This window comes from Balaenoptera acutorostrata, chromosome 12, assembly GCF_949987535.1.
Source record: "Balaenoptera acutorostrata chromosome 12, mBalAcu1.1, whole genome shotgun sequence".
Taxonomy (NCBI): Eukaryota; Metazoa; Chordata; class Mammalia; order Artiodactyla; family Balaenopteridae; genus Balaenoptera; species Balaenoptera acutorostrata.
Window position 1 is genome coordinate 40,874,137 of NC_080075.1, and position 9,891 is coordinate 40,884,027.

Here is a 9,891-nt window from a genome sequence, read left to right on the forward strand (position 1 = left end):
TGCTGACATCAGGAAGCTGGAATCGAGGACCCACGTAACAGGCATTTTCTCTCCAGCTTGCTACAGTCCTCACTGTGCCCTAATGTTTCCCAACACCATTTGCCACTTATAATCTCACCTGCACTGCCATGTTTCTTATCATAGAGTTAAGAGAAACGTGAACTATTTCTTATACCCTGAGCATCATTTTAGCATCACAGTTAAGAATATGGGCCCTAAAGGCAGACGGCCCTAGGGTTCTTTTTTTTTTTTTTTAATATACCATTACAATTAATTTCACCTGCCCCCTTCAATGTGGCTTTAGTTTTTTGTTTTTGTTTTTTTTTAAATTTTATTTATTTATTTATTTATTTTTGGCTGTGTTGGGTCTTCGTTTCTGTGCGAGGGCTTTCTCTAGTTGCGGCGAGCGGGGGCCACTCTTCATCGCAGTGCGCGGGCCTCTCATTATCGCGGCCTCTCTTGTTGTGGAGCGCAGGCTCCAGACACGCAGGCTCAGTAGTTGTGGCTCACGGGCCTAATTGCTCCGCGGCATGTGGGATCTTCCCAGACCAGGGCTCGAACCTGTGTCCCCTGCATTGGCAGGCAGATTCTCAACCACTGCGCCACCAGGGAAGCCCCCTAGGGTTATTTTGAATCTTGGTTCTTTTACTTTCCAGTTATGTGACTTTGGGCAAGCTGCTTAACTTCTCCAAGCCTAAGATTTCCTTATCTGTAAGATGAGCGTAATTCTGGAATCTACTTCATAGGGTTGGGAGGATTAAACCGCTTAGGGCAGCCTCAAATAAGTGCCTCTGAGAGGGCTACACATCCTACCCAGCCTACTTTAATCTTTTATGTCACCCACCTGGCCCCCTGCAGGCGTTGAGTTCGTAACCTCTGGTTTTAATAAATATGTGTGCATCATTTCATAATGAATTATGTTAATAATTCAGAGCATGTCCGGAAGATTCTCTTCACCTTTGAAAATCATTTTATGGAGCACCCCTTAACGATCTGCACCAGCTGAGCCTTGAAACTAAGTAATAGACCAGGATCCTGAGGGGACTGTGGAACTTAATTTCTGCTCAAATGCTGCCTTGGAGTAAGATGATATCCCTGCCTCAATAGACAGAATGTCTTCATGAAAAGCAAACCACAAAGTGGGAGGAGATATTTACAACATATGTTGCTGCAGAGGATTTAGTATCCAAAATAATAATAAAGAATTTCTACGTACTAATTAATACTAAAAAGCTCTATAGAAAAATGGGCAAAAAGATGAACAGGCAATTCACAGAGGAAGAAACAGGGACGATCTATAAACATAGGAAAAGATACTCAATTCCATAAGAATCTAGAAAATAAATGTTAAAACCAGAAATAAAATATCGTTTTATACCCATCATATCAGCAAAAATTTTACAGTCTACCAATACTACCATCACTACCAAGTCTATGCATTGCCAGTTGAGTATAGATTGGCCTGGCCTTTTTGAAGAGCATTTGGAACTCTCTGGAAAATCCGTTTATCTAAGATCCCTGGGGTTTCACTCCTAGGAATCAACTCTAGAGAAACCCTTGCAGAGGCGCACCAAAAGGCAGGCACAAAAATGTTTACAGGGCTTCGCTGGTGGCGCTGTGGTTCAGAATCTGCCTGCCAATGCAGGAGACAAGGGTTCGAGCCCTGGTCTGGGAAGATCCCACATGCCACGGAGCAACTAAGCCTGTGCGCCACAACTACTGAGCCTGCACTCTAGAGTCCTCAAGCCATAACTACTGAGCCCACACACCACAACTACCGAAGCCCACATGCCCTAGAGCCCGTGCTCCACAACAAGAGAAGCCACCGCAATGAGAAGCCTGCGCACCACAATGAAGAGTAGCCCCCGCTCACCGCAACTAAAGAAAGTCTGGGGCTTCCCTGGTGGCGCAGTGGTTGGGAATCTGCCTGCCAATGCAGGGGACACGGGTTCGATCCCTGGTCCGGAAGGATCCCACATACCACGGAGCCACTAAGCCCGTGCGCCACAACTACTGAGCCTGCGCTCTAGAGCCCATGAGCCACAACTACTGAAGCCCTTGCGCCTATAGCCCGTGCTCTGCAACAAGAGAAGCCACAGCAATGAGAAGCCCGTGCACCGCAACAAAGAGTGGCCCCCGCTCGCCGCAACTAGAGAAAGCCCCCGCACAGCAACGAAGACCCAACACAGCCAAAAGTAAATAAATAAATAAATTTTTAAAAAATGTATGGGAATAATAAATACCAAATTTAGGATATTGATTACCTCTGGAAGGAAGAGAGGGAAATGAGATCCGGGGTGGGTCTGCAAGGGGCTTCAGGTGTATGAGAACTGCTTGATTTCTTGAGTCAGGTAAGTATATCTGGCTGTGTGTTGAATTCATCTTTGTACCTTTTTGTATATATTAAATATTATAAAACAAAGTTTTAAATAAATGACATTTCTTAATTCCTATAGTGCAGTTTTCCTTTTTTATTTCAGAATTAATTAAAACTTTTTCCAGGCTGTGTTAGTTTCCTGTTGCAGTTTTAACAAATCAGTAGAAATTTAGTGGCACACACATTCATTATTTTACTGCTCTGGCCCCTTCCTCCACCTTCAAGGCCAGCAGCATAGCCTCTTCAGATCTCTTTCTGGACTCTGTCTCTGTTACCACATGTCTGAATCTGACTCTCTTGCTCCCTTTTTAGGACCCTTGTATTACACTGGTCCACTCAGAAAATCCAGGTTAATCCTCCCATTACAAGTGCCTTAACTTGATCACATCTGCAAAATCCCTTTTGCCATGTACAGTGACATATTCACAGGTTTGGGAATTAGAACACAAACATCTCTGGGGACATTTTCTGTCCGCCACACGGGCCTTAAACATTTTATAGGCTCTAGTGCAGGGCCTATTGTGCCCAGCGGAAAGCCCCTGGCCTGCTCAGTGTCTAAACATCTGAATCGGTTTCCTTGCCCTAGTAGAGACCCAGACAGCCACAAAGCAATTAAAGGGAAGCCCCCAAGGCAGGGAATCACAGAGGCTGGAAATTCCCAAGCTGGAGAATGAATGGGTCCAGAACTACCTTCCTAGGAGCAGCCCGAGTGATCACCTTAAAACATAAACTTGATCATGTCCTTTTCCTGTGCGAAACCCCATCATGGCTTCCCCTCGGCTTTAGAATAAGGAACTAAGCCCTTAAAGTGGGGTCCCACACAAAGGTTTCTCAACCTCAGCACTACTGACATTTTGGGCGGGGCCATTCTTTGTTGCCGGGCTGGGCGCCCTGGACACTGTGGTTTGTTTAGCAGCATCCGGGCCTCCACCCACTAGATGCCAGTGGCTCCCCCACCCCGGGCCCCGCCACACACACTTGTGACAAGCAAGTTGTGACAACCGTGTTAAATGTCCCTGGGGCACAAAGTCGCCCTGTCCCCCACTCCTGTCCAAAGAGATCCTATAGGATCTGGGCCCTGCCCATCTCCCCACCCTGGTCTCTCTTCTTTAGCCACCTAAAGGGCATCTCCCAGCTGAACACAGCAGGGTCCAGATTTCTGCATACACTGTTCCCTCTTCCTGGATCGCCCCTTCCCACATCTCCTCACCTGGCAAGCTCTGTCTATATGTCTCAGTCTAACCATCCCCTTCTCAAATGACTGCTGAGTTCCACGGCAGCCCACCCCCTCTCCTGCAAACCCTCTTCACACCTGCCATCATTTGTCTGCCTTCTCCATCAGACTGCCACCTCCAGGAGGGCAGGGCCTGTGACTGTCTTGTCCCACTGACTACAGTGCTTATTGATTAGTGGCCACATGGTCTATCCCATAATCAGAGGCCCAGGAATCAGACCTTGAAGCCAGATAAATCCTCAAGAAAGATCTGGGATTAATTATCTGCTCTGTGTTGTGTCTGGACTCTGTTGACCCCATTAAAGATTAAACAGTAACTCGGGGTGTGATCTGGAAAAAGCCTTTTCCTAAGGGCAGTGAACTGAGGATTCAGAGGGCTACGCATCAGGAATCCTTTGCCCCAGGGGCTCCTGTTAATTTATGCCCCCCACCCCGGGGAAGGGCCGGCACCGTGGACTGGTACCAGCTGCCAGGACTCTTTGGGAAGAGAGCCAGACAGCGGTCACCTGCAGACGGGGAACAGCCCAGCAGGGAGAAAGCTGTCACTTGTCAGCTCTGGCACAACAGACCTCTGAAAGAACAGCACTCTCAAATAAGAGATATCTAGACCCCAGCCAGGTTCCCTTTGTGCACCCCAACCTGGGGCATGTAAATGCAGGCAAGGCAAAGATCTAACACACCACAGAAACTTGGCCACATCTCGCCAAAGGATCCACGTGATTCAAAACTTGTAACTGAGACTCTAAAACAGAATCCTCTGAACAATGCTGAAGGGACAAAGCCCAACCTCTGGGCCGTAGGTGCCTGAATTTCCCACGACAGGAAAGCTGTCCTTGCCCTTTGCCTGGGTTCAGCCTGCTCTTCCCCCTTCCTCAGTCTCCCAGAGGGAGCCCTGCCCCTGGCTGTCAACTATGTCACCAAAGCCATAGTCCTTGTGTTATTCTATACTTAATGTGTTCCTTTAAACATACTTTATGTAAACATACATCCTTTCTCCTTAACAAAAATAGTTATTTTCTGATTATGTAAATAACGTATGCTCACTGTAAAAAAAAAAAAAATGCAAACAACACAAAAAAAATAAGGAAGGCAAAAAACCATGAGATCACCACCATCAACATACCTCTCTTTATCCAAATGCACACATAAATGTGATTTTACATGCATAAAGTGAACTTCTTTGATCAAAAAGGAAACTTCCTATTAGCATCACTAACAGCAAACTGCCATCACTTGCCAGAATAGAAGGCAACTCCCCTAAAATAAATACAGTGAAAACAAAACAATGTGATTAACTATCTAGTCAGATACCATAGCTCCCAAGGCTGCAAAGACTGAGGTCCAATCTCTAGGAGTTAAAAGAAGGGATTAGCAAGTATTAGACAAGTCAGACCAAAGGGAGACTTTCTCCCAGATACAATTAGAAGGATTGAAAGAGAATTAAAAGAAAAATAATCTTTCTATACTCTGTTATCTGTTCCAAGTCTATGCAGTAGCTTAAACTTCTGGGCTGCCCTCAAGACCTCCCACACTCTGTGGAGAAGGCAGGGGCAGAACCCACAAGTACCAGACCCTGCAGGGTTTGCTCAAGGCCTCGTGGAGGGGAAAGGCCCCCTAGGCACCAGCCACTTGCCCCCAGAAAATAGCACTTCAGGGACACCAGTCCCAGTCTGCCCTTCTCCCCCGACCCAGTCCCAGGCATCCCTCCTTCCCTAGCCCAAGCCGGGGCTGACAGGAGATTCCAGGGCTCCTTTTCCTCCTTCTTCACAAAGATTCTTCTGTCTCAGGAACCAACATTCCTGGGCAGGAGACCCAAAGTCCATGTGTGTCGTTTATCAGGACAAGCCTTCCTGCCACAGTCTGGGTCCCCTGAAGGGAAGGGGACAGCGAGCTCAGGGCCCAAATAGGATGAGGCAAGCAAGGCACCCAGGGCACAAAACTGAAGGAAGCGCTCACTCTCTGCTGCAGACCCTCACGCCCCTGAGAGTGGGCACCTCACTTATCTCACCCTCTCCTGGGCCCTGGGCACCAGAGCCGAGCCTTGAACCACTCAATATGTGGTGCTGGGACAATTGGGTATCCGTGTGAAAAAGATAAAATCGGAGCCAATCTGATCCTTCCTTATCCTATACCATACCCAAAAATAAATTCAGTGTGCAAAGGCCTAAAGATGAAAAAGAAAACATGAAAACTTTTAGACAACATAGGAGAAATCAAACATAGCTTTATGATTTGAGAGCAAGAAGAATTTCTTAAAGAGATATCAAAGAACAAACCATAAGTTAAAATGTTGATAAATTCAACTATGTTAACGATTATCTGATTGCTTTTCTAAAGTCACCATTAACAAAGTTAAAAGACCAACTACAGGGCTTCCCTGGTGGCGCAGTGGTTGAGAATCTGCCTGCCAATGCAGGGGACACGGGTTCGAGCCCTGGTCTGGGAAGATCCCACATGCCGCGGAGCGACTGAGCCCGTGAGCCACAATTACTGAGCCTGCGCGTCTGGAGCCTGTGCTCCGCAACAAGAGAGGCCGCGAAAGCGAGAGGCCCGCGCACCGCGATGAAGAGTGGTCTCCACTTGCCGCAACTGGAGAAAGCCCTCGCACAGAAACGAAGGCCCAACACAGCCATAAATAAATAAATAAATAAAATATTTAAAAAAAAAAAAAAAAAGACCAACTACAAGCTGGGAAAATACATGTGCACTGCATGTAACTGACAAAAGATTAGTAACCAGAATCTATGGGTTTTGTTTTTTTTTAACAACATAAGAAAAAATAGACAAAAGACTGAACAGCAAACTCACAGAAAAGCATAAGAAAAAATAGACAAAAGACTGAACAGCAAACTCACAGAAGAGGGAACATCCAATAAATATACAGAGAGATGTTCAACCACACTACTAACCAGGGAAATGCAAGTTAAAATTGCAGTGAAATGCCAATTCACACACGTTTGGTTGGCAAAAATGCAGATGTCTGATAATGTCAAGTAATAGTGAGATTATGAGGAAACAAGAACTGTCTGCTGGTGGGCATGTAAATTAGGACCATCCTTAGGAAGGCAGTGGTGCCGTCCTGTAAGGGCAAAGATGTGTGTGCGTAGCCCCTTAACTGGCTTCTTTTGTCCTCAGTTCTTCTGAAACTTGGCATCCTACTTCATCTTTCTAGGGTTCAGCTCTGAACATAACCCTTTCCTCTTGAGATGCCTTCAGTGGTCCCCCATGGCCTACAAACAAGCATCAAATTCTTTAATGACATTTTTGTGATGTAACCAACTCACCCTCCGGTTTATATCCCACTCTGCCCTACGTTCTTAACGCTCCTCCTGTAAAACCAACTGCACAGGCTGAAATATCTCTTAATCCTTAATCATATGAATCATATGAAATGTATAAATATGGGAGAGGTGGAGCTGGGAGATAATCTCATTGAATACCTTTATGTTACAGATGGGAACACTGAGGCCAGGCAGGCTGAATGTCTACCCAAGGCCACCCCGTGAGACAGAGAATCAGAAGAGACCCCAGCTTTTCCGAGTCCCTGATCAGGCGTCTTATCACCGTACATCTCCTCCTGGGCTGACACATCGCAGGCCTGGCTATGGGGGTACGAGGAGCCCAATCCCCTTGGCTCCCTCCACGTCACCCTACTTGACACAGCCGAGCAGTGACAGCCACCATTTGTCACGAAGTAAAAATATGCCAGAGAGCTGGACAGGCAAGTACTTTCTGTGTTGGCAGCTCGCCGGTCCTGAAGCATTATATCTCTGAACTGAGACGCCCTTGTGTTCCCCTTGTCAGCAGGGAGCAGCCAGATTTCTCTTTTGCTGTAACTGGGTTAGTCTTGTGGGTTTGCCCTCCTCCCAGCTGTCAAAAGAGATTATACAGAAATGTACTGCTGCATCGACCACAGTTCAGGTGCCGGCTGAGGCTGAAGCAGGAGGAAATTTCCAAACGCATTCATTAATCACCCTTAAGTACCCAGTGGCTGCTGGCTGCACTGCTTTCCTCCAGCTGCAATCACTTCTGCTCCAGCCGGAGCTCAGAGGTCTCCCTGTCAGCTGCAGCGCCCTCAGCAGGGGCCTGGGCACAAGCTCAGGAAGGGTGGGGATTAGGGCAGAACCCCAGAAGCCTGTGAGGGTCTGTACTCACCCCGCAAGTATCCCCTGCCTGAGAGGGCGTAACATTAAATAGCAAATTTTAAAACAACAAGACATGAGGGAGACCCCAGACCAAAGAAAAAGGCTCTCCTCCTGCTTTTTGAACAAGGCGCCCTGCATTTTCCTTTCACACTGGCGGCCCTGCTCCTAGCCCAGCAGTATCTTAGTCCATTCAGGCTGCTATAACAAAATAGCACACGCTGGGCTGCTTAAGAACAATAGCAATTTATATCTCACAGTTCTGGAGGCTGGAAGTCCAAGATCATAGTGCCGGCATGGGCGGGTGAGGGTCACAGACCTCTCACTGCAGCTTCTCCAGGTGAAGAGGGCAGGGAGCTCTCCGGAGCCTCTTGTAACCACTAATCTAACTCACGAGGGCTCCACCCTCAAGATTTAAGCACCTCCCCAAAGCCCCACCTCTTAATACCATCACGTTGGGGGGGTTAGGATTTCAACATACAAATTTGGGGAGACACAAACATTCAGACCATAACAAGCAGTTTCTAAACTCTAACAGGTAGAAGCGGAACATCTGATTCCTCCAAACCCCATCGGTGCCTATACCAGTGGAGCCGCTCTGGTGAGGCCCAGCCCTTAGGCCTCCTGCATCAGTACCTGGGAGGGGGTCTGTGGAGCCAGGTCTGTGAAGACCTCTGGCAGTCCACACCAGTGATCCTCAAACTTCAGTGGGCTTTTAAAATCACCTAGAGAATGTGTTAGAAAGGCAAATTCTCAGGCCCCAGACCAAGAGATTCTGACTCAGTAGGTCTGGGGCGGGGCCTGAGATTTCGCCCTTCAAACAGGCTCCAGGTGATGCCAAGGCTGCAGGTCCATGGTCCACACTTGGAGGGACACTGGTAACCGCTCCACTTCACAGAGGAAGCAGCAGAGACTGCGTGTCTTGCCTGACAGCACACTCGTTACGGGCAGGCACCACGGAACCCAGATCTCCACACTCCCGACACCTCTTCATGGCTCTGGTAGTTTGAGGAAGGCTGGCGTAACTTAGGACCAGACTGAAAGTTTCCATCAATGCTTGTTAAGCAGATGAGTATTTTAGCAGTTGTATAAACCGCTCCTCACTTCTCCCTCCGATCTATGAGACAAGGCAAGTAGCACTGGGGAGCAGAGAGATCACCCTTCATCTGCTCTAAGCCTCAGTTTCCTTAGTGATAGCCAGTATTCACGAAGTACTTCCCAGGCCTTTTACACGCGTTGATCCTCTCCAAGAACCTAGGGAGTAGGTGCCATTATTGTCTTCATTTTATAGGTGATGATACTCAGGAGTGTGGTAATTTGATTAAAGTCACACAACCAGGGTGCAGAGGCAGGATTTTAACAGATGCACTCTGACTCCATAGCCCAAACTTCTCACCACCCTGCCCTAAAGAAACTACCTTGTGGGGAACCCACAACTCAGTGCTGGCTGCCTTGCTGGAGGCCTTCCCATTTCCCTGCTCTCTAAGCCCTCCCACCTTTAGGGTCCAGCTCAACCCACAGCTTGCTTTGAAGACTGCCCTCAGACGTGGGGCAGCTCTGCTCATTTACGCTCCTCGGGCAGCTCTCTGGGTCTGATCCAATCCACCTGGCCCTCAACCAGCACCTCTCATGAGGGCAGTGCTGGCCTTAGGGTGGGTGAGAGGAGTCCCTGGCCTTGGCCCTGTGCTTTGGAGGGCCTTGCTCTGCCCCTTCTCTAGCCATGTCCTTTCCAGTGGGGTGGGAGTCGGGAGGGAGGGGGCAAGGACTTGAATCCCCTCTTCTAAGATGTTCTGAGTACCCGGGACCCTGGAATTCCCTGCATGAATGGCCGTGAAATCATCCCCTAGCCCACCCTTCCGAGGGCAGCATTGTTCTTAAGCTGGTTACACCAGCTTAAGTTGTGCCCCCTCTAGGCCTGAAGGGCACCTAGGAGTAGGGAGTGGGGGAGGCAGAACTGACATGGAAGCTGGGGTGTCTATAAAGATGAGCGTGAAGCCCCTCAAGATTCCAGATGAAGAGGGGGTCAGAAGAGAAAGTGAGTAGCTAACTGGGGGCCGTGACTGAAGGACAACTCTTCCAGCAGCGCCATTATATTAGTTTCCTATTGTTGTGTAACAAATTACTGCAAACTTAGTGAC

At 48.1% G+C, this 9,891-nt stretch overlaps 1 long non-coding RNA gene across 1 annotated transcript in view; it reads right to left on the minus strand.

Moving 5' to 3' along the window:
- LOC103013396 (uncharacterized) overlaps positions 1-8,084 on the minus strand; it is a 31,176-nt gene extending 23,092 nt beyond the window's left edge. Inside the window, exon 1 of the long non-coding RNA XR_451695.2 lies at positions 8,012-8,084. This is a non-coding gene — a long non-coding RNA (uncharacterized LOC103013396). The remainder of the gene's footprint in view (positions 1-8,011) is intronic.
- Positions 8,085-9,891: the final 1,807 nt, after the last annotated feature.